A 25,642-nucleotide genomic window follows, 5' to 3' on the forward strand; every position below is an offset into this window, starting at 1 on the left:
TTTTGACAATGAAGCATATGATGAAAAGAATATTTAAAAACAATATACACATTGTGATTTCATGCAAAAGCCATGCCTCCCACCCTCAAAGGCCCATCTCTGTACTGCATTTAACACTGAATTGGACTTTTCTCTAAAAGACAAATGACCCCAAACAGAAATAATGACAAGTGCTTTGGATATGATCTAAGTTTCCAACACAGTTTGTCCCTTTTCCTCCCCAAATGAATGAATTCTGCTCATCTGGAATGTGTCAGAGAGCATTCCTGCTCTCCTTTGATAGGATAAAATGTTCTAATGCAAAATACGAATTTGCCAGGCTAAATATGGCCTTGGAATCACACAGCACATGACACATGGACCTTGCTTTTCATACACATACAGAGAGAGCTTTTGAATTCAGGGTTGTGAAATGCTTCAATCTTCTGGAAAATTAACTAAGATTGATTCCTCTGGGAAAAATCACTCTCCCAACTCCCCACATAAAAAGCGCTAACCAATGGTGTCTTTCTCTGTGGATAGGCTGTATCACAAAACTTAGACCAGGCATTGCTCCAAAGTAACTTTCTGTATTAGCCAATGCAGTCAGGGAGAGGGGCTGAGAGCAGTCAGTTAACTGCCTATAGGAAAAGTGTGGTTTGCCCTTCCTCAAGCCTTTACACAAACTTCACCCAGGTGCAGGGCCCAGGCGGGCCCTGGCAGAGCTCGGCATTCAAGGCTGAAGCCAGTCTGGGTGGGAGGTAAGACACATAAGTAACCTCCGTCTCCCCTGCCCAGGGTTGGGGTTTCCCTCCAGTCTGCAGAGCCAGTCTCTGCGAAAAGAAGCATTAGCTCGGTCCTAGCCCACAGCAACCCCACAAACACCCTGGGTATACTCATGGGCTATGGATAGGATGGCCAGCTAGGGAACCTCTTCACAGAACTTGGTGTGGTATGGGTGGCAATTCCACGCACACACACTCTCCTTCTAACCAACAGAAGACTAAAAACCTGGAAGTCCTGGCAAAGTTCTCCTCTAAACTTTACCAACCCAGGGTACTCTAAGCACTGTATAGACACTTCCAGTGCAGCCCACTCTGACAAGCCAGGAAAAGCTGCTCTAGCACTACTGTGATCCTCACTCTGCACAGCAATAATCCTTCTCCAGGGCCCGTCAGTAACACATGTGCACAGCAGTGCAATACATCCTTACGGAGTTCAAAGAGAGGTTGCTACTTCTGGACCAGCATTTACCTACCTTTATACATTGACTCTATCTCTTACCAATCCTACACAGCAGGTGAGGAGTTTAGGTGCTCTCCAGGGCGGAAAGCTCAGGCAGAATCCACAGACCTATTGATGAAGCCCCAGAATAGCCATCATTACCCGGTACTTGGCGTCACAGAAGAGCCAGTTCAAGGGCATACCCAGGCTCCTCCCAGACGGGTGACCAGGACAGTCTGTGCCAGGGTGCAGGAATCCCCACATAGGCACTGGGGTCATTCGACCACATGTCCATACATGCTGCCCAAGTGAACAGGCCGATTCCTAGCAAATTGGATCTTCATGTAGCGCTGAGGTCCTTAAACAGAGTATAGACACCGAAGAGCCTTTGGACCTGAGTAGGACAGTCCCTTCCATAGACATTTTGAGGGGGGACTTCCCTCTAGCAGACAGTGACTAAAATGAAAACTTCACAAGTGGGTTGAGTGCTACAATGTTCTGCTTTTTAAATCATGTTGCTTGTGAACCCCCGGCGGCTTTTCTAGCCGACTCACTTCCCTAAATGTACAGGCTTGTCCTAATCCGGAACTCCATGGCACCATGAATTTGGTGGAGAGGTTTGGACCAAGGGTGGAAGATACATTTTATATGTGTTTGTTTAAAAGAATGATTTGTAGCGTTTAAGAACTGAGTCAAAAAAATGTGTCTGCCCTGTCCACCTCACCATGCTGCTACATAGTAAGCCATCCAACCGGCCAACCCTACTGTCAATCTGTGCAAAGCTAAATGGTACAAAAAGAATTGGACTCACTAGGCTTCTCGGGTTCTTCTGAAAACCTTTTTAATATTAAATCTCATTGCAAATCTTTACTTAGTAGATTAATCCACGTTCCTGTCTTGGCAACAGAGTAAACTCATCAGAGCTGGCAAAACATCTTGTACTAGTTCCAGAAGGAGAGTCCCACTGACACCCATCACATGCTGATCGCTGAGTGAGCTTAAAAAGCCGAGGATTAGGGTCCTGAAAATTTGGGTCTATTTTCCCAATGAGAAGTAATTTTGGACTTACTCAAAGTATTACAAGGGAGCAAGTGAAAAAGTCTAGAGAAAGCCTTACGACAACAGTGTCAGTGATTCGGGGGAAACGGGAAGAAAACGATGGCAGCCAGATTCCCCCAAGTCAAAAGGAGGGGCCCTGGCTGTCGGGGAGGAGGGTGAAGGCCAGGTTTGGAGAACATCCATGCTCAAAGCTTTTCGATCAGATCAGCATAAAGGATGAACAATTGATCTGCTACACATTTACTGGAATTTTAAATATTACTTTAAACACCATTTACTTATTTGCATCTGCCATTAAAGATGGAAGAAGACTGGTTAATTTATGAAAACAATCAATTTTGGGGGGAATACACCATGGGCAAGGTGCTCCCACATACATCTCATTTAACACAAGTTTTGAAATAGGTAGTTTTGGGTATCCCCAATTGTATAGATGGGGGAACTAAGATTCAATTTATGTGACATGCTCCAGGTATTGAAGAGAACTTGGCCAAGGCATGAAAATGGTTTAGCCCTGCCATGGCCTGAATAACTGGGGCATTATAGCCACCAAGTATCTGGCTGCGCATCTCATCGGCTGCAATCAAGCACTAAAATCAACCATAAAGTCTCTGCTCACACCTAAGAAAAAAAGGGCCCAAAGGACAGTGACACTCCTCACCCAAATCTACAGCTCTCTCCCCTTCCCTGGCATTCATATCAGTTTGCTCTCAACTGGGAAATGTATCTTATAAGACTTAAAAGACAAAACAAACAAAAACATCCCAACCCCTCAAACCCACTTGAAGAAAGCTCCATCATTTTACCGCTCCCCCATCTCTGTCCTCTGCCTGGATAAGGAAACCAGCAGCATTCTTCCTCTAAAGGGCACCTTCTCCAGCTGTATGGCCCACTGGATCACTCTGAGACTCCCACAAAGACGGGAACAAATGCCAGTTAGTTACATGTCCCTTGATCCTATTCAAATGTACCCTCCCCCACCTCAAGGCCTGATAGCACTGGTCCTCCTAGGCTTGAGAGAGAACAAGGGAAAAGAGGTCTGGGGCCCAAGGATGCCCTCAGTCCCTTCCCCCATGCTCTCTGTCCTTTCCTGCACCTCCTCAACCTCAGAATTCACTTCAGCAGGAAAAAAGAACCCTTTGATAAACCCTGGAGAAAGCACATCCCGTGTTATTGTAGGAAGAAGGGAAGGTCTTGCTGCATTCATGTTTCTGGCACTCAACTCTCAAGAGATTGGAGCAAAGAACAGAAATTACATGTGTATCAGGACATTTCATTTTCTCAAAAGCCAGCCTCCAGAATCTGTCCTGGAGTGGGTTCCACAATTACACTTTGCCACGCCAATAAAATGTAATTCATAATCTATGCTAACATCACACTGAAGCTACAAACTCTTGAACTGTCAGCAGAAGCGCAGCAGTATATTCAGCCCAGTACATTCACCAAGGAAAGAAGTAGTCAAGGCAAGGTAGTCATTCATTACAATTTAGAAACACCTTCAGCTGTAATAGTTGAAACAAAGTTTTAAGACTTAGGTTTAAATTTTAGGTATGGTGTTACTTAGAGCACTCCATTTCTTAAGTATTCTAATTAATCAAGTACTACTTAAATCACATTAACAAACTCTGTAACTTTTCTCTTTGAGCAAAATAGTGGATTTTCCTATTGTAACAGAGATGATTTCAACTTTCCTATAATAGGTTCCTGAAAAATGTTTGAAGGATAAATGTCCAAAATGTCCAAAACTTGAACAGCAGTCATATATATTCTTAAAAAGGGATTATCATATATATATATATATATATATATATATATATATATATATATATATTCTCGCATCATGGTTCATGGAGGCACTGCCTCCCTCAGGCACAAGCCACTCAAAACGCTGGGTAAGGCTGGTACCAATGCAGGGCCCTGAATCTTAAGCTTTTCTGGCTTCACAGCAAATCTGCTTCTGGGTATTAAGTTTATTAACACTAAAATTGTTGCGCCTGATAAGTATATTAACAAATTACTTCAAATTTTCAATAACTGGCACAGGATCTCAGTCACTAATCTAAGCACAGGGTGATGTCTATGTTTCTCAAGATCAAAGACCAGCCACTGCAGAGGCTAATATAATATAGATCGTACCAGTGTTGAGAAATGTATAAAATTGAAGAATGGAATTAAACACCATCCCCTTGGTGTTCAGAAGTACATTTTCAACACGCTCCTGTTTCAATTATTAGAATCCCTCAATACAACCTCCATCCAAATTCAATTTCATCTTTATTTGAAACATTTCTCATTACCCTAATAAGTGACTTGTAATGACAACCGCAGTAGAAACCTGAGACATGGGTGTTTTAAGAGTCCAACAAATCTAAAAGGATGGTATCTAGACAACAATTATAATAATTAACTAGCAAGTCCAGGGTATTAGGATTTTTTAAAGTAACATTTAATATGTTAGTTCTATACTAAAATATTGCAAGTTTTAGAAATTTAAAAATAATGGACCATTTTCCCTTCACTTGATAACAAAGACACCCTGCTTCAATGTATTACCCTCAGATCCTGAGGCTACAGAATCAAAGCGAGCAACTTATGAAAGTGAAATAAATTCTGACAACACTACCCTGAACTTTGCAGGCAGGAAGCTGTGCCAACTGTCATGCCAGAACTATGAGATAATGGGTATTTCAAAATGTTTGTCCCATCTCAAAGCCCAGCCATCCCTCTCATAACAGCATCCCAGAAAGAAATGGAAATGAACTCCGCTGCCAGAGAAACAGCTTAACACTTCATTGCACAGTTTGCTAGGTAAGGGACTGGGAGACCCAAGCAGTATTAACTTTCGTTTTTCCTGGCTCATGACTAATTTTACCGGTGCCGCCCAAAATTATTGCAGGGCCCGCACACCCACGGTGTGCCCATTCAAAGGAGAAAAATGTCCTTTAAGCAGAGTCTGTGTCAGAACTGGGGAGGAGAGAGCTGACAGGGGACAGCTGTTGAGATGATGCTTTAGGGCAAGTCTTAATTTTGAAAAGGCTTTCTGTTTAAAGAAATAGAGTCAACTCCTTACTAGATATACCTCACTTCTAGACATGTTACTCTGAAATGTAATTGATCAGTAAATCGATTTGGGGAGGCTGCCATAGTGGGAAAAGAGTGTTTGATTAAATTGGGAACATTTCCAGGAAGAAAAGTGGGATGCTTAACTTCTGTAATTAGAACAAAGCCAAGGAAACAAAGCCCCTGGGATTACAGCGGTGAGGGGTGGGTTTGTTCTCATTCAGCCTCCAGGCACCTGGGAATATGTGTTAAGATGGAAAGGCGCTGCCTCTGAAAAGTTAACTTGTTAGCAAACTCAAAGATATACTATATATTTAGAGGGGCGTGTGTGTGTGTGTGTGCGAATGTGTAGTGTCCTCTTTTCAAAGGTAACTATATTGGTGGGGGGGGCGGGGAATTTGCCCAAATTAATGGCGTTGCACTTCAAACTCCTACAGGGTAGGATACAGATTTATCAAAGTCTGACCACACAGCCTATCAGCACCAAACCACTACTACTCCACGCGGGAAACTGGCTTTACCGGGTCTGAAGAGATAATCCTAAATGAGTCACTTCCCTCCAAGAAGGCCCCCTCCCCTTGTTTTGCGGACTGGGGACGGACCCCCCCCCCCCCAGGCCTGGCGAGCGTCTCGCATCAATGCAGAGGAGCTCAGGGACCAGGCTGCTGGTCCCGCTCTCGCTGGTCCACTCACCTTCTTGCTACGTCCTCTGCGCAGCCCACGCTTTGCCTTCAGTTCTCACCCCACCACCAGCGCCACCGCTCCCCAGACGTGCCGCCTCCCTCCGCGGGCTCTCGGGCTCCCAGACTCCCCGACCTCACGGACTTCGATTCAGACCCACTCCTCCACTGTTTCTCTAGAATTTCTCAGGGCCCCGGGTTATCTCCTTGCCCCTACCCCTGCGGGCGCGCCGCCTCCACGGCACATAAGCACAGTTCAGCCAGCATTTATCACCACAATGCGCCTCTTCGACTCTCCAAAGAGTCCCCACAAACGGCCCAAAGAGATTTAAAGCCTCCGGCTTTACCCGGGAGAAAACATCAGATCCTAACAGCTGGAATCCCAGCCTCGGGCCAAACTTCCAGGCTCAGCTCGGACCGGACCCTTCCTCCCTCCCCGCGCGAAAGGCTGCTCCCTCCTTCCCTCAAAGCCACATGGCCACCGCCCTTTCCAGCGGGGCCCCCTCCTGCACATGCTCCACTAGAAAAGTACCATACAAGCCCTTTAAAGTCCCTGGTGCTTCTGAGGACTCCCTAGATCACCAATTCCTTCCGGCCGCCGCGCCCCAGCTTCGACACCCACCTCTGGGCGCTGGATCCCGGGAAGTGCAGTCCTCGGGCTCCGCTCCAACGCGGCAAGGCCACTGCTTCTTCCTTGGGGCGTCCGGGAGACTCTGGAGATAGGCGTGCGGCAGCCCCGCGCTGGGGCGAGAGCATCTGTCCGGAGCTGTGGCCGCGGGGCGCGTCGGAAGGCTGGGAGCACCGCCCACTGGCCCCGGGGCCCGCCCCTTCCCCGCCCCCTCCTGTATCTGCGGCCCGGGGACCGCCCCTAGGCTTCCACATCTCCTTCCCACCTACCCACACCGTCTCTCGCGGTTTTGGTGGAATCTATGCACAAACCAAGAAAGCAAGAAATGAAGGAATGAATAAAATGGAGAGATCGTAGAGGTGGAGGGGAGGAGGGGGGACGGGATGAGGTGGGAACGGGGGAAGGGATTGGGCACGTGAAGCCGGTTATTTCCTAACCGGGGAGAGGGCTCTGTGTCTGGGTAAGTGAACCCGCGTTAGCGCGCGGATGAGCGTGTCGGTGTGTGTGCGTGTGGACGTGGGTGTTGGTGTATACACAGGTGTATATAAGTGGTTGAGGAAGTGTGTGGGAGCACGGCTGCGCTCACAACGCCAGGAGCTGCTGAGGGGGGACCGAGTCCCTCATCCCTTAGCCAGCATCATGACTGTCCCCAGGTAAGACCGCTGGGGAAGATTGGGAAATGCGTCTTTGTGACAAGGATGGGGTCTCCATGTGTTTGGGGGTTTTCCCTGATGTGGCCCAGAGGCTGAGGTGTGGACAGAGATGCTTCTGGCTCCCTGGCTCTCCAGGGCCTTCATGCTGCCCTTCCCGTGGTGGCAGCCTGTGGCCTTGTGTCAAAGCCCGTTCGTTATAACAAAGCCAGCGGTGGGGAAAGAGGCAGCTGATACACTACGTGGGGTTCGATTAGGCGGGTGGCCAGCCATCCCTCACTCTCTAGCTGTCTGAAATTTCAGTCTGTAATCCCCTCCCCCACCATGAATATTTAAATAATGTTAATGACCCTTTGAAAATGGACTGTCTAGAAATTCGGAGAGGGCACATGCAGAAACAACCCACACAGAAAACAGCGTTGAAAAAAGCAAGCACTTCTCTTACTCTGCACCTTCTCTGCAGAGGAAAATAATATAAAGTCAGATTTCTTGAATTCAACTTTCCACTAGGCATGATCAGGGTTTTCATTTTCTCGGTGATTTTCTCTCTCCAGCTTTGCAAGAGCCCCTTACTCTCCTTGAGTCTCCATCCTAGTAGGTTGGAACTGCTGGCCAAAGTCCTGGGGTCCTCTTCTAAGAGTCAATTCTGCATGCCAATCACAGCTGGGAAAGACAACTGCCTGGGTCTAGTTCTTACCTAGCCTACAAAGGTCCTTCATTTCCAATACAAAGAAATGAGATCAGGAGGAAATGCCCAGAAAGCCTGTCCACCCTAATGACACCTCAAAATAGCACCCTCCCAAGAAAAGCCTTCTTTCCCGTTTTGAACTTGACTCACACACCTTTACTCAGGGAGGGAATCAAGTCTCCAACGGAGAGGTGAGCTGTCCTCAGGGTTTCTCCTGTAAACAGGCTTCTTTTTCTTTGCATTTAGGAATGCAAACCAACTTTATTATTGGTTTGTCTCTGACATTCTTGAATTTCAATAGAATTTACTGACCAATGGCCAGAGATTACATCAATCAATTTCTTTTTCTTTCTTTCTCCTCCCTTCCTTTTTTCCTTCCTTCCTCCCTCCCTTTCTTCCTTCCTCCCTCCCTTCTTTCCTTCCTTCTTCCTTCCTTCCACTCCTCATGTCCCTGACTTGAAAGGAGTTAAATATTTGGGTGCCCTACATTGTGATCTATTTGTAACAGTTTACTATCATGTGAAAACTCACATTGAAATGAGCGTGTTTGGGTACAGTTATTTATTTATACGGACCATAGACTCGCCAAGGGAAGATTCTAAAATTACAGCAGAGGTGAGATTTTGTAAACATTACTACCAGTATGGCAGGCACACCATTACTCTTTCTTTGTATGTCCCTAAAATAAGTGCAAAGTTTACAAATCACATTTGTTCCATTATTAGAAAGAGTACAGCAATTCACACTGGCTTTATTCTGAATTACTTCTTTCCTAAAGCAATGTCAGTGTTAATATTGTATTTTAATATGAATTAATATTTATTTTGTTAATATTAATTTTGACATTCTGGTGTATCCTGTAGAAAACTATTGGGACTATTAATTTGGGGGGGAAACGTGCATGTTCAACAAATCCTAATTTACAAGAGCCTTTCCTTTTCTTCCGTCTTATAAGATATTGAAGAGGTAGCCATGATTAAATTAAACATTTTTATATAAAAGTCTTGGTGCATACCAGGTGCTCAGAAATATTTGTTCTAATTTGTTCAGTGAAATCAATGCCAGGGTATGAACGTCTGCATGTGAAAATGAAAACTCTTTTTAATTCACATCTTCTCATTTATTTTCCCCTAGGTTGACAGTTCTCAATCGAGGGTGATTTGACCCCTGCAAGGGACATTTTGGCAATGTCTGAAGACATTTTTAATTGTCATAATGGGGGGGGGGGCGGTGCTACTGGAGTCTAGTGGACAGAGAAAGACCAGAGATGTTGTTGCGAAATATCCTAAAGTATACAGGTCAAACCCCCCAGCCCCCCAACAATAAAGGATTATCATGTCCCAAATGTCAACAGTGCTGAGGTTGAGATATCTTGCTCTGGACTCAAAGCCACTACTAAAGCCCATAGATATCAGAACTACCTCTGTAGATTCCTGAGCTCCACCTTTGCCTACTAAGTCAAGATCTGGGGGCAGGGAAACTGGATTGCAACATCTCCCAGGTGATTCTTTGTTTTGTTTTTTGTTTGTTTGTTTTTCCCCCACGTGATTCCTAAGAACGTGAAAGAGAAACCCTGGAGATGGAAAGGCTGGTATTATTACCTAGTGCATGCTTATGGGTTCATCACATCTATGTCTCTTAACACAATCATGGTTATTAGAAATGAGAACATTTTATGAAAGAAGCACTTTTACTCTCCAAGATGCACTTTAAAAGCACATTTGTAGAAAATCAAGAGCTACTAGTTCTGTAGAAAAAACACACCTGGGATGTGTAAATATTAAGTGCTCCGAAAGGCCCTATTTAGGACACAAAACCTATGGAAATTTTTGGCAGAAGAGGTGATGAGGATTTCTTTCACAATGGCCTAAGTGTACATTTTTGCTCACATCTCTGCCATGCTGCTAGTCCACTTTAAACTGCCCTGAGCAAAAGTGGCTTCCAGGGGACCCAAGGAATAGAATGTACTTACCAGAAAACCACCAAAAGTAAAGTTTATGTTTCTGAGAAGGGAATCAGCCTAGGCACAGGTTGATAAAGCTCTTTTCCCTTTTCCTCAAACTGAACAAGATGAACAAAATCCAGCAAATAATGTTTTAGCAATAGCCATATGCCCTCACGCTGCGAAGAGTAGAGGCTAAAAAGAAAAAAAAATATTTAAGAGGCTCAGAGAGCTGATGTGAAAACCCAAAGGAAGGGCCAAGACTGGCTCATTATAAAAGAATTTTCCATTTTCTCCTTTTAGCAAGAAGGAAGAACAAAAAGCATCTCAAGTTCTAAATGGGTCCCACCGAAAATAAAGGTTTGCTAGGGGAAAAAAAGAATGAGAGGAAAGCAAACAAAACACCAAAAAGGCTGGCCCACATAAACCAATAGCTCTAGATCTGTGGGGCTTTCCCACCAAGCACCAGGTAGGTCACTGGAAAGTTAGAAACAACCCCAATCACAAGGGCATCCCCACGGGAAAAGATGCACCACTGAAAAGTTGAGAAGAAACAAACTGGGGGAAATATTTGCAACATATAAAACAATAGATTACTATCTATAATGTGCAAAGGAGTTTTTACAAGTCATGAAGAAAATTACCAACTAACTTATAGAAAAAAGAAACCAGTAGTTTATAGATAAATAAGTACCACTGACCATTGAATTTATGAAAAGATGCTCAAACTCTTCATAATTAAACAGATGCAAGTGAAAATATTGGGAATATGTATTTTGCCTGTAATATCAGTAAACACATAAAATACAAATATCTATCATTGGTGAGGAAATGATGAAAATTAAGTGATTGGACTGTATTGGTGGGAATGTAAATTGATATTAATAACTTGGTAAATTTGGAAGATAGTTTGGTGATATCTCTTGAGAAAAAATGTGTATACACTTTTCAAGGGCGATTCACTTTTGGAATTCAGAAGTTTATAAAATCTAGAGCGTCAGATGAAAGATCGGGGTGGTAGGGAGGAGGCAGTGAATGAGATTCTCCCTGGTCACAGAGAGGTACAAAAGAAAGGGAATATTTAATAGATACTTCCGTGCTGTGCTATGTTGTGACATAAGCACTTCTGGTAACCCCTAGACCTCTGAAAAAAAAAGCATTTGTTTGGAAAAGCAATGGCAAGGGGCGTGTATGTGGCTTGGTGCAGGGTGGATGTCGGGCAAGATGGATGTGAGATTAAACATTCAGTCAAAAGAGGAAATTGATGCAAGAAGTGATCAGAAAGGCTAACCACATCCCACTTGAGTTAAAAATCCATACAAATAATGGGGTGGGCACTGGACAACCTCCAACATTTTGTCCATTGGGGTCCAAGTAATTTTAATTTAAATATTAAAGGGAACGTTTATTCTTCAGTTTAAATATAAAAGGGAAGGCTTATTCCTACAGACTGCAGAACTGGGGGCAGTCAACCAAGTAACTCCTGGGATCCACACAGATGTGCTTGCTTTCTAGTTCAAATAGTGGTTTTACCCTCATTCATCTGGATGTTTTGTATGTTTATGGATTTCTCACTTAAGACATTTCTCTACTGGTCTCTGATTCTTACTTTAGAGCAAAAAGTCCACCTATAGATAATGTGGCTTTTTCATAGAAGGGATTGTCCATCCACAGGCTGATTTAACCATCATCTTTCTGAATCCATGACATACAAGACTGACATGTGTCAGTCTATGCACTATGTACATTGACTTATAGCTGTGATTTATCAAATGAAAAACAGCCTTCTCACAATCATCTCTTCTCTAAGGTCAGACCTGGTTGCTGACTGGTAGTCAGCTCTTTGCAAATCAGTGTTTCCCAAGCTGGCTCACACTGAGAATAGCTGGAAAACTGGGGGGTGGGGGTGACGGGGAGATTCTGGGTTTGTTTCCCTAGGAAATCTGGGGTCCAGGAATCTGTATTTGTTTAAGCTTTCCATCTGATGTTGTTACACAGTCTGGTTTGGGAACCACTTGAGGGGTGGGGGGGGCACCATAATCCTTAGGCTGGGGAAGGAGCGTGCAAGCGGATGCAGAGTGTCATATGAGAACCCTGGGCTCTTGCACGGTGTTTACTCCTGGTCTTGGCCTAGTTTGTGGTGCCTACATTTCCTTCATTTCCTCTCCAGGGTCTCTGGCTTCCTGTGCCCAAGTATGTTCCTTTCCTGCCTGTTCCACATTTATTTCCTTTCCCTGCATCCTCACACTTGGCGAGCCCTTGCCTCACACTTGGCATCCTCTCCTATGCCAAGCCCTCTAACATAAGGAAATAGGGAGCTGATTACAATCACCCCAGCTGTCTGAGACTCTTGCTGCAAGAGACCTTTAAAACACTCCAATGAAACATTCCAAAACCCAAGCAACGTTTGCCCATCAATTGTTTTCATTTTGTCCCACTTTATAGCTGGATTGTACATTTTCTACCTTGACAAAGTGACATGGTATCATCCAGAGTGCCCATTGCAATATACACTGAAATGGTACCATGATAAAGAGAAAGTCATACATTATTCCACACTAAAATCTTCAACGACAAGCAGCAACTTGGGAAGCCCTGTGTTGGAAAGGATGGAGGGAAAAGGCTATTTGTGAAGCGGAAAAGAAAGGTGGGGAAGGGAGAGAGAGCAAAGGACAGAGTCCCCCTGAGGTGGGAAGCAAGAAGGCACCGATGGCTATGTGGGACTATGGTGGTACTCACACCTCTCAGTCCCAGAAGCCTCAAAGCTCATACGCTACTGACAGGAATGTACTCGAGTATTTCTTAGGTAATTGACAACAACAAAACCCTATGAGGCCCAAGTTCTTTGTTTCTTGGCTGAGAATTTTATCTCATTTAACAACTGAAGCATTTAAAAAATCTAGTAAACACTTAGAGTTCAAGCCCTAACAAGACACAACATAAAACAAGGTACTTTTTAAGTGCAGCATTGAAAACATAAAATATGCCAAATATACTTGGAATGTACACAGCGTGATCACAGATTGGATGCTGGGAAACTGTGCCTCCAAGGCCAACGACAGTTTTTTCTGAGGAAACCCAGGGAATCTGCTTCTCAATAATGATCTGTGTTCTAAAGGCAAAACTGTGTGTCCTTCCAGTGGTGCTTAATTCCATTTCAATTTTAGGTAAGATAAGAATTATTTTTCAGTTTTTAAAAAATGGGACTGTAACATTTTTCCAGTAATTCCCAAGTGTTTCCCTCAGAATGTTTAAGAACAGGGTTTTAATTTATGGAAAGAACTATAAGGATTTTCAGTAATTATGGGGAGCGGGGAGAGAAAATCTTGACATTTTAAATTGAAATAATGCTGATTCTCACAGAGGTAGTCCTTGTAGTGGTCTCTGATTTACTCATCAAATATTTTACTATTGAGAACTAGCCGGTAAGAAAATAGGCTTTTTCCTTCTATGATATAGAATATAATAAATCACATATCCTGCGTTAATGTAAGTTCACTGAATATAATGGGGAAATACTGTGAAGGCATTTTTAAGTTTATATTCAGGGAGTAAGTTATTTACCTAAGTAACCACTAAGATTATAAAGTGTTAAGATCATTTAAATATGGAGAATGTTAATAGCTTCTTCTATGGCATATTGAAAGCCTCTTGGAATGGGACTGTGGCCAATGTAAAATCCTTTAAAAACCACAATAGCTTATGATAAAGTTGACTAAAGCATCCATACCCACATTATCTGTGAGGATTCTCCAACCCCTCAAGTAAATACCTTTGCCTTCTCTCCAGTTCTCTTTCCCTCTCCCTCTCTCGCTCCCTCCCTCTGCCTTCTTCCTTCCTTCCTTCCTTCCTTCCTTCCTTCCTCCCTCCCTCCCTCCCTCCCTCCCTCCCTCCCTCCCTCCCTCCCTCCCTCCTCTCCTGTTTTCTTTCCTCTTCTTTTTAGACCACTGCCCAGTTAATTTTACAAGCAGGCACTGCAAACACAATTACCTTAAGAAGCCAGAGAGAGAGCATAAAGGAGTAAAGCTGACAGGTCTCAGAAACAGTTTGTGACTACTGTTAAAGGACCCAGGCATTGAGGAGCCCAAGTGACCGACTGCTAAGTAATTTATAGACTGGCTGAGATAAGATAGGCAAGCACTGAGAGAACTGTGTTTACAGAGACGGTTGCTGCTGCTGCTCCTGTTTTATAGCAGGCATTTCCTTTAGTTGCTTGGGATGGGTGAAGGCATATCAAAGTGTCAGAGACCGAGAATTAGAGCTAGGAGGAAAATTACCTGTCACCTAAGCCACTTTCCTCATTTTACAGTGTAGCCAAGTATCTGAAAAACAGGGTTTCTGGAGCCAAAGGCGTGGGTTTCGAACCCTGCTCTGTCACTTATTCGCTGTGTGAACTTGGGAAAGTTGCTCAGCCTTTCTCTCTCTCCGAATTCTCACCTGTAAAAGGCAGCTCACGAGCACATCTACTATATATGATTGTTGTGAGCATAATGAGATGCAAAGCAGTAAACTCAAGGCCAGCCACAAGGTGAGGGCTTGATGTTAGCTGTTAGTAGGGAAGCAAGTGAGTCCTAGATGGGGGTCAGGACTTACGCAGAACTACCCAGCAGGAATGGTTCAAAGTCAGGAATCAGACCCAGGTCTGTGCACTCCCAGCTCAGGGCTAATTTATTTGCTGTAAGCTTGCTTACTTCAGTATTTTTATTATTTCTAAAGAAAACAATAAATGACAACAATTACATGGGATGGTGAGAGGAAGCCCTGATGAATTTGGTTTTAAGGCCAGAGGCATGTCTATGGCCCACCTCCGACAGTCTTGACAATAAGGCCAGACAAGTGCAAAAACAGTGGTTATCATCAGTACAGGCGGCCCAGGTACCCCGGATGGCTGTGCGGTCGGCGTGGTTATAAGTCCACTAGTTCTATCACAGTATCCTAGAAACAGTTTTCTCTCTGTCTTTTTGTCCCAGGGTTTTGCTTTGAGTTCTATTAAAGCCACCAGCTTGTTCTCAATATTCTGCAGTGTTTTGCAGACAGAAGAGGCTGCTGTGGACCTAAATATCAGAGAGGGGAAAAGAAGACTCCATGCTGACACACATGTGTGCTGTAAGTTGCGGCTACTTTCTGAAGAGGGCCCCTTCCAGACGTTGTATTGAGAGAGCCTGGTTCCTACAAGAGTGGGGTGCCATCTTATCCCAGCGCAGGTAAAATGAGCAGAATCAGTAGCCTTACAGGAACCAAAATTTTGCCACCCTGAAGTTGCCTTTTGGGTTATTGGTTTTAAGCTGTTTATTAACAAACAAGACTCAGAAAGAACCATTGACCCTCCTCCACTTTCCTGCCCAAGAGATTCAGACAGAAAAACCTGCTTCAGGAAGGAAATCTTAGGATGGATGTTCGCCTTAGCCTACTCTGAATTAAGTATAGTAAATAAGAGGGCTTCAGGCAGATGACCATTGTGTCCCATTGTTTCTGAGGTGCCTAGCAAGAATTTTCCTGCCATGTATGTTGTGCTGTTCCCCAACTATGCAAGTCACCCACTCTCATTTCTGAAATCTAATACTCCATCCCATCCCATCCCCCTTTCTCCTTTGTCCAAAAATGTCATATATACCTAATGTTGCCTCCCTGGCTTTGGAGTTTTCATGTTTATGTGAATTCCCCATGCGTATGTTAAAAATTTGATTTTCTCCTGTTAATCTGTCTGTTAATGTGATGATTAGCCCCGCTAGAAGAACTTAGAAGGTAGGAGAAAAAGTTTTTGTTTTCCCTGGTCCCCTCTTCTAGCCTTAGCTCTACCTACCGCTTTCCTCTGTGCTGGGATCACTCAGCCTGCCCTGAATCCATCAGCTCTCTAACCCCTCTGCTCTCTCTTTGCTCTTTACCTAGGGAGCCCTTCTCACCAGTCACGCCCTATCCAGCTCCTCCCCTTCGAGGTCTCTTCCTCAGCTTCCCCCCAAGACTGCTGTCCCCCAGGGCCCATCCACAATCTTCTTACCCCCCCATTGCCATTATCCCAACCCTTCCCCAGATAAAAGTACTATATTGAGTGCACCCTGGAGTCCTACCTGCAGCTCAGCATCTTCCCTTGAATGCCCATCAAACCCACATATTCCAACCAAACTCCTTACTAGCCTCCCCCAACTCATCTTCCCTGTATCTCCTGGCTTAAGGGTCCCACAATCCCGTGGTCACCCCCACCCTCTTCTTCACTGTGGTCAAGTCACTGAGGCCACTCTTATTGTCCCCACTGCCTTTGTACAGGCCAGTCCTTCCTCCTTTCTTATCTGCACCATTCAATGGCCTATTAACCTCTCTCTCTGCCTTTGGCCTCTCCCTCAATCCCGCCCACCTTTCACAAGGCACCCAAGTTAGCTTCCCAAACCAGCCTCCAGTGGTTCTTCTTGCCAAAATTAAAATTCCTTACAATTCATCCATTTCAACAAATACTAAGATCCTACCATGTGTGAGGCACCATTGTAGGTGCTGAGGTTTGGCAGTGAACAAAGTCAAGTGCTTTCTCTCCCTTATCCATGCACCACTCGGTCTGGAGGTCAGATGGGTGTTCTCCTTGCTCCTCACTGCTTGTTCCAGACTCCTGTCCTCCTTCCTCAATAAAGACCCCCTCCCTCCTTACTTGAAGATTTTAGCACCTGTCACTCTCTCCAGTAACATTCTGATCATAAATTATTACAATAAAATGTTCTTTTTTTAGTTTAAAAAAATCCCCATTTGAGCAAGCGCTCACCAAAACAGCCTTTTGAATGTTCAATGTACTTTTGAAGTACATTGGTTAAAGTATTCTTGAACTTTTAGGTAAAAACAAATTGTACTTCTAAAACACTAAACAAAGTAGACCTTTCCATAGACAATTTCCAAGAAGAATTTAGCATTTCATGGGAAAGGATCACATTGACCTGTAAATTTCTAACATTTACTATGGATGAATTCAATTGGCCCTTCATTTCTCTCTTCTGTTATTTGTGGCATTCTTTTCCCTTTAGTTAAAGAAAAATTTTTTGTGTGTATATCTTTTTTTAAATTAAATTTATTGGGGTGACATTGGTTAATAGCATCATATAAGTTTCAAATGTACAATTCTATAATATATCATCCCTATATTGCACTGTGTGCTCACGACCCAAAGTCTAGTCTTCCTCAATTACCATATATTTGACCCCTTTACTCTCTCAATCCTCCCCCCATCTTCTCCCTTTAACTCCTTAATCACAAACAGCTTTTTTCAGATATGTCACTTGTACAAAGAATGTGTGGCTTGAAAGTAATTGATTTCCTCCATGGGGAAAGCATATGCTATGGTCTTCTCTTTGTTATGGATCTGAATTCCAAGAGAATGGTGGGTTGTGAAGTTAACTGGCTCAGCATTTCCCAAGAAAAGGAAGCGCGCACGTGTGTGTGTGTGTGTGTGTGTGTGTGTGTGTGTGTGTGTCAAGAAGCAGACTGGCATCCTTGTTAGGAAGTACATGCTCTGGAGGGAACTTCCACAGGTTACTTTATTTCCCTGTGCCTTAGTTTCGTAGTCTTTGAAATGGGGACAATTACATAGTATCTATAGCATGGGTCTGCAATGAGCACTGGATGGATTAATGCTTATAAAGATGATAGAACCTACCTTTTAGATTCTCAGTAGGTGTTAACTATTTGTTATTATCAATCTGTGTCAGTCTGCTGCTCTGTAACTTCCCTGTGGCCAGTGGTCTTAGATTAGATTGGCTCTTGAGTAATTCCTTCTTTTAGAGGATCATAGCTATTTTCCTGTCATTAAATTTTAATTAAAATACCTTCCCAATTATGAAAGAAATACTCATTGTATGGAAAGCAATAAAATGAGGGCTCTGGGCTATTACAGATCTAGGACCGAATTCTGACTCCACTCTTACAGATTTTGCGACCTTGCAAAAGTCATTTAACCTTCTCAGAGCATTGATTTCGTCATCTACTGTATGGACAGGACAAATAAGGGCACCTGTCTCATGGTGTATTATGAATGTTAAATAAAGTAACATAGGGCTGGGCCCTTAGTAAATGTTGGGATAAAGAAAGGGAGTGAGGGGTGGAGGAAGGAGGGAGGAAACAAATAAGGAAGGGAAGAAAGAAGAAGAAAGGGAGAGAGGAAATGAAGAAGGAAGGAAAATAAGAGGAAAGGAAGGAGAAAGAAGGGTGAGACAGGAGAAGAAAATAGGAACGGTAGGTCCACGACTATTACAGGATAAAATAGTTCGATAAAATCCACATGGGGGAAAAAGGTTTAATAAACTATCAAATATAATGAAAAATGCTTAGAAACAGGATGCATTTTTTTAGTTGAAAAGAAAAAAGTTTCTATGCCTGTTTTGCAATGTCATTTGTCTTAAGAGGGATTTTCCTGTGTCACTCTTGGGATAAACTTAATATAAACTTGGAAATGTTTTTTCATAATTGGGTTTTGTTCACATTTTCTTGGCAAGAATGAACATATTTAAAACATATTAAGAATAATTTAAAAATAACTCTTAGTGCATAAATATTTGTCTATTTCTCAACTTAAACTTTTATTTTCAAAATTTCCAGAGGATTTATTGACATTAATTTGAAAAATCACCCTCAAAATTTGAACCTGTTTAAATATGGTATGCCACCTATAAGAGCATGCAATACAAAATTCAATAAGTTGATTTTTTTTTTAACCTAAAAGTTAGCAAAGCTGTATTACATAGAAATGCAGCTATCTTAGGAAAAACTGAAAAAGGAACCGCCCCAAACTCAGCCATGGTGGGTATCGTGCTTTCCTAATAAATACTGCAGAACATCTGTATGCTGAACTTATCCAGATTCGATGAAAGGTCTATTTATTCACTGGAGGCCCAGCTTCCCTTATGTACGGAAGAGGCAGTTCTATTTTATCATATTCATGAATTACTGCAGTAGGATGATAATGAACAATGCCATCAGAGTGTTCATAGGATGAAGGTCCAAGGGCAAGCCTGAAAAACCACCAAATCTCTGGGAGGAAAATCTAATCTTCTCCCACGAGGTAAGCTCCAGCTTTGCATTTGAAGAAAACACACTAACACAACTACATAAAAGCTTCCTTACTGACCAGGAGCTGTGAGACCTACTCTGTCTGTTTACATACAAGCATCAGCATTTTGTCCTACCAGGCAAAGGCATTATGAGCAAGAGCTGCCTAGTTAGCTCTGGGTTCTGCGACGCCGTGGCTGTGTGTCCTTGGACAAGTTACTTAGTCTCTCTGTATTTTTTCTTTATTTAATTAGTTATTTTTATTAGTTTCATGTGTACAAAGCAACACAGTGACTAAACATTTATATACCTCATGAAGTGATAACCCTAATAACTCTATTACCCATCTGACACTGTACATAGTTATTACAATATTATTGACTATATTCCCTATGCTGTACTTTATATCCCTGTGACATTTTTTAAAAATTATAGTTGACACTCAGTATTATTTTATATTAGTTTCAGGTGTACAGCATAGTGGTTAGACATTTATATGATATATGAAGTGATCCTCCTGATAAGTCTAGTACCCATCTGACACCATACATAGTTTTTACAACATTATTGACAATATTCATGCACTTTACATCCCCATGACTCTTTTGTAAGTACTTCTTGATCCCTTCACCTTTCTGACTCAGCCCCTCAACCTCCTCCTATCTAGTAACCACCAGTTTGTTCTCTGTATCTATGAGTCCAATTCTGTTTTGTTTGTTCATTGATTTTATTCTTTAGACTCTACATGGTAAATCAGATCATATGGTATTTGTCCTTCTGTCTGACTTATTTTACTTAGCATAATATCCTCGAGATCCATCCATGTTGTTGCATTTTTCTTCCTCTTTAAATTGGAGATACTCATAGTACTCATGTCTTAGACTTGTGGTAAGAATTAAATAATATAATTCCCTAAAGATTCAGGGCAATGTCTGACACACAGAAAATTCTCAATGTATGTTAGCTATTGTTCTCCTCATTCATTTTTCTAAACTGAAGTTCACTGAAAAATTCATCATGTTAGAGATGAACACAGACTCTGTGACCATACGGAGAGTATGATGACTGATCTAATGTCCTAACCTCTAGCACAGATCCCTTCAGGAGACAGAGTGGGAATGATAGCTGCGGGTACCTTTTTCTTTTCAGAAACAGACATAGTAAGAATTGCTGAGCTAAAATGAGTGTCACATCTCCACTGGCTCATTTCTGAGAAAGAAGCAAGTGTTGCAATAGTAATAAGCTCCAATTGACATCAAAATAGCCCAGCTCTTCGTAAGTAAATCTATTCGTGTTTTGCAGCCTGTTCTCCTAGCCAATGAACCAATCCTTTTGTCTGAGCACCTCTTCTCTTTTTATATACAGCTTACACGTGTGTCATGATTTTCACCATGTTAATGACAAGTTTTCACTACAAAGGAAAAAAAGGAAAGAGGAAAGGCCATTAAAGGATGGGTTGAAAAAAGAGATGGAAAAGGAAGGCATTTGAAAATGTATTGAGAGAAACAATAGATACTGACTCAATCTTAAGTGTTTATATAGTGAAGCAAGACCTTTCTGCCTATGAATCCAAAAGATATTCTTGAGATTTATGCTCAAGATGTATGAGACTTCTGTGATTCTTGATTTGTTTCAGAAGATAAGGCCTACTGTAAATGGCCACAGGAATAATTCGTTTTTCAGGAATAACTTGTGCCCATTCCAAACCACCCTGGGCATTGATGATAATTTATTTATACATTAACTGGATTGGAAAACCCCTGCCTAAGTGGGAAGCAGATTGGCAACCTTCCAAGAGTACCAAAGACCAATGGGTTTTACGTTTGCTTGCCTTCGTTCTGTTGGAAGTCATACACTTTGGTACTTGCAAAGCCCTATTTCAAAGCTAATTAGATTGGGGCAGATAATTCATAAGAAGACAGGCTTATCCGCAAATGGGTTCTGACATACATGGACTAAGACTGTTTCTAGAGCTTTAGCATCATTACTCACTCCCAGCCCTGCAACACTAGACATATGCATAGGAGGAAATGTACAGGTGTACTCAAGAAATATTTGTGAATGTGTCAGAATTTTTGCTGGGAATATCTAAGACAGTGTCATCTATTTTAGGAGGTGACCATTCAGAGAGAGAGGATTTTTACCAAGTAATAGAGTGGGTAAGAGCACACAAAAAAATTCATCAACATATTAAAAATTGGGATGATGAAACTATCTGCAGAAAATGAAATCAGGCCAATACTGATAGCCCAGCTAAAATAAAAATCCTAGAATAGGCTTCAGAAAAATCGTAACATACCCAGATGAAGGACAGTTTTGTTTTGCTTTGTTTTTAAATTCAAGAGAAACAAAGTGGGGGCAGAGTTTCGTAGAGAAACCAGTGAGGTACAGATTGAGGAAAGAATGAAGATAAGAAATACATAAAATAGGTTGACTTTAACCAAGCAGCTGCTAAAATTATTAACATTATGAAGGCTGAGACATGAGGAAAGCCTACCTTCTTATTCTAACTAGCCTGGGGACTTACATTGTTTTGAACTTCCCAGTTTTGTGTCAATGCTTGGATATACATCTGGGCATGCAGAAAAGCTCCACATAACCCTCTGAATACCCCTTAAAGGACTCATGTATCCAGACTACCTGACATCACCACTGGACATGACCAGACCTCCCGGTCCCCATCTTCCTGACCACCTCGCATCTGTCATCCTGACTACCTGACAGCTGACCGATAACTGTCCTGGACCAATCCTAGAGCTAAGAATGCAGGACTGAGAATTCTCAATAATGTACTTTTCACTCTAAGAACTTTTAACTTTCCTTTCTTTTTTGAAACACTTCTGGGTTTTTGACCCTCGAATAAACCTTTATCATTTATTTCTAGCAAAGCCTCCAGACTCTTTTGGAGTTGGTTCGAAATATGTAGTGTCAGCATTGTGGGATACGAAGAATTAGCTACTTTAATTCTGGCACCACCATTGGAATCGAGCAAAGTAACTGCGTGAACCCTTTGTGCTCTGTCATCTCTCTGATGGCTCTAGTGTTCCAGTGGTGAGTTCTCCCGGTTCCAAACTTCCCTCCTTTGGTTGGAGTTCATATCTTTTCATTTTGGGTCCCCTGATACTTTTTTTTTTTTCAGTAATGGTGCATCTTCTGTTTATATCTGCTATAGAATTGGCATCCCCCTCTTACAACATCAGCTGGATTTATTTGTAAACATTACAGTCTGTCCTGTGTCAAGTTTTTATTTCGATTGACTTCTGATACAAAAGATAATCTAGAATTACAGTGACCACTGTGGGGACCCTTTGGAATTTCAAAATTAGTGTATTTGCGTGTAAAATTGGAAAGCCTTAGGAATGTGAAACAACGAGACTGGGAAGCCTCCAAAAGTAACAGATTCAAAGATAGCATGTCTTCAGGAGACCAATTCAAAACTGGCTAAAGCCAATGAAGAATTAAATAAAAGAATAATGAAACTTGAGAGATCTCCTGGAAAGTTCTCGGCCGACCCTCCCTTCTCCTGCACCTTCATTTTCACTTTCTATTAATACTTCTCTATATCCTGACTTTACTGAACTGCTCTTTCACAATGAGATAAAAATAGAACCACCTGCTGTCATTTAAAGCAAACTCTCTTGGAGACAGCTCTACAACTTACACCCTCTGGGCAAAAGCAGAGCTATGAGCCCTTGCTAAAGAGGGTCCAAACCCTGCTGGGGATCCTCTTGGGTTTGCAAATAAATTCTGGTTAACTGCAAATCTACAATCATAGTTATTCAGATTTTTTATCAGTTAATCCATGTTGGTAGGGGAAGAGAACACAAAGAAATGGATGGATTAGCCAACCAGAAAGGACCTTTAGCAGATTTTTCTAAGCAGTGTGCAGCAGAAAAAATGACAGCTCAAAATTTGGCTGACGAGCTGGATGATAAAATACCTCAAGTCCTTCCAAAGAATAATGATTGGAGGAAAATTCAGCAATGTGTCTAAAGACTAGATCAAACTGTTTTTTATTATTATGGGCATTTAGAAAAGACATTCTTACAGATTTCAGGTGTTGAGAATGTCAAGAGAGAGGAAACCGCTTCTTAATACTACATTTTTAAAATGGATTAGATCATGACCTTAGTACTCTGGTAAAAGAAAAGAAACTTAATTGGGCCACTACAGATCCTCATGATTTAGTTAATCTGGGCAGTCAGTTATCCAAAACAATAGAGAAAAATAACAAAAGGAAAATTAATCAGGCTCTGAATTATCAAATTAAAGCAGCCCCAGTCATGAGTTTATAATTACAATGAAAATATCTATTGGAATTGAAAAATCAGAAGGAGTTCTCTAACAACAACTGCAAAACTGGAATTTGCAATTGTGGCAAAAAATCCTGGACACTGGAAAAAAGATTGCCATAAGCTCAAACGGCGACTGGGGGAAAAAACCCAGTCTGTTACTGTAATCCCAACAGCACCTAAAATGGGATAGGGCTGCTCTGAGGACAAGAGGGGGATATCCTCTTTGCTAACTACTAATTTGTTAGGAGAACCTGAAATCTCCATCATATTTCTGCTGCTGCTCTAGTCGACGCTGGAGCAACTTATTCTGTGCTAAACACCACCAACCTTCCTGTCTCCCCGCCTTGGAGTACTGAAACTACACAAATGTGGGTGTCTCCAATACCCTATGACTGTGTCAAAGTCCTACCTGTACCTTTCCAGCTGGGCCCTCTTCAGGGACATCAGTTTCTCTTGTGCCATCAGCACCAATTCACTTGTTAGGAAGAGATTTCCTTGAGCTTTACCAAGCTCATGTATTTCTTTTTCTCTGAAAGGAGAAATGTTTCTAGATTTGACTGACACCTCAGCTTCTGGGGCACTTTCTTTACAAACACCTATTTTAAATCCTGTGATGCCAGCAACAAACATTGGACATCTCCTCTTAAATACTCTGTTGGGCTCTCTTTGTGCATCCAACTCTACTCATATAGGACAAATTTATTCTGCTTCTTCTATTAAAATTTAGATAGACCCTTTGAAGCCTCTTCCCAGTATAAGACAATATCCTTTAAGTGTTGACGACTTGTGAGGCATCAGATCCATAACTGATAAATACCTTTCTAACCAGTTAACTAGCCCATGCAATACTCCCACCCTTCCTATGAGAAAACCACCCGAGAGAGGATGGAGATTTGTGCAAAATCTAAAAGCAATAAATAATATAGTGATTCCTCCGCATCCGGTGGTACCCAATGCTCACATTCTGCTCTCCAATGTCCCCACAAATAGCTCCCATGTGTCCATTACTGATCTATGCAGTGCTTTCTTTAGTACACCAGTGCACCTTGATAGACCTTTTCATTTGCTTTCACTTGGAATCAACAACAGTATACCTGGACGGCTGTGTCCCGAGGAGATACAGAAAGCCCAAAGATAGCAAAAGGAAATGCAATGGTAGATCAAGCTGCAAAAGCTGCTGTCATGCAAATGTCGAAGCCACAGATAATAAATAGCCTTAGCTTCTCCAAAACTGAACTTAGACCAATTCATACAAGAAAACAACAACAAGCTTCCTTACCAGAAAAGGAAAAAATGGCTGGAAGCTGGCTGTAAATACCATAAACAACTGGATCTCTGGTACGGACCAGAAAACAAACTGCTTTTACCATGAATTAACTCATTGGAACACTAATAAATTACTCAGATGGGACCATCAGTATTTTGGGAACCCCTCTTCAAAAACCGCCTCAAACAGATATCACCATGTCTTATTTGTCACAAACATAATCCCGGAAAACCTTTACATAGTTCAGCGGGACATTTTCCCTTACCTTCTGGGCCTTGAATAAAATCAAATATGGCAACTTGATTTTATTCAATTACCTCAAGTTTCTGGATACAGAAATGTATTAGTAATGATTTTCATGTTTTCTCATTGGGGTGAAGCTTTCCCACGTACTGTGTTTCCCCAAAAATAAGACCGGGTCTTATATTAATTTTTGCACCAAAAGATGCATCGGGGTGTATTTTCAGAGAATGTCTTATTTTTTCATGTACAACAATCTACAGTTATTCAAATACAGTCATGTCATCTTCTGGAACATCGTCATAACGTACTAAATGCATCCGTCTGGCTGATGATTTTAACTGGGGCTATTTGGGGTAGGTCTTATTTTCGGGGAAACACGGTAGAAAAGCAACAGCTCAAGCAGCAAAAATAGTTTTAGAAAAAAAATAAAATTCCTACTTGGGGTTTCCCCCAGAACTACATAGTGACGGGGAACTCATCTTACAGGACAAATACTAAAACATGTTTGTGAAATCTGGCCGCTATTACAGCATTTGCATTGTGCCTCTTACCCCCAGTCTGCTGGCCTGGTAGAATAAAAACTCAACTGGCACAATTTCCTGAGAGTCTTAATATATCCTGGCTAAAGGCTCTAGTGATTGTACTAATGAATTTACGATCTACTTCTTTTGGACAACATAATTGTCTCCATCTGAAATAATTAAGTAAAAGGAGATATAATGTAATATTGTAAAACTCTTATAAAAGCTTTGAAACACAATGCTAAGCTTACAGAGGAATCCTTCAATAATAATAAAATTAGATTGATGAATTAAAATAGTATAAGCTCCAAACCAGACTATGGAAAAGGTACCTCATCAAAGATTCTCTGCAGCCCAGATGGAAAGGGCCACATCAGGTTTTGTT

The 25,642-nt window shown here is 42.1% G+C and overlaps 1 protein-coding gene across 11 annotated transcripts in view; it reads right to left on the bottom strand.

Moving 5' to 3' along the window:
- Nucleotides 1–25,642, bottom strand: part of PALM2AKAP2 (PALM2 and AKAP2 fusion) — a 416,415-nt gene that overhangs the window by 94,208 nt on the left and 296,565 nt on the right. The window contains exon 1 of one of the 11 annotated variants that reach the window (XM_019734177.3): nucleotides 6,625–6,789. The exons of 9 other annotated variants lie outside the window; for them this stretch is intronic. The gene's annotated coding sequence lies outside the window, so the exon portion shown is untranslated. Of the gene's footprint in view, nucleotides 1–6,624; nucleotides 6,790–25,642 lie in introns of those variants that run through there. One more of the 11 variants, XM_074330818.2, reaches the window with a different exon arrangement.

The sequence above is a fragment of the Rhinolophus sinicus genome, chromosome 16 (assembly GCF_057876585.1).
Source record: "Rhinolophus sinicus isolate RSI-liver-muscle chromosome 16, RSI-T2T, whole genome shotgun sequence".
In the NCBI taxonomy this organism is placed as follows: Eukaryota; Metazoa; Chordata; class Mammalia; order Chiroptera; family Rhinolophidae; genus Rhinolophus; species Rhinolophus sinicus.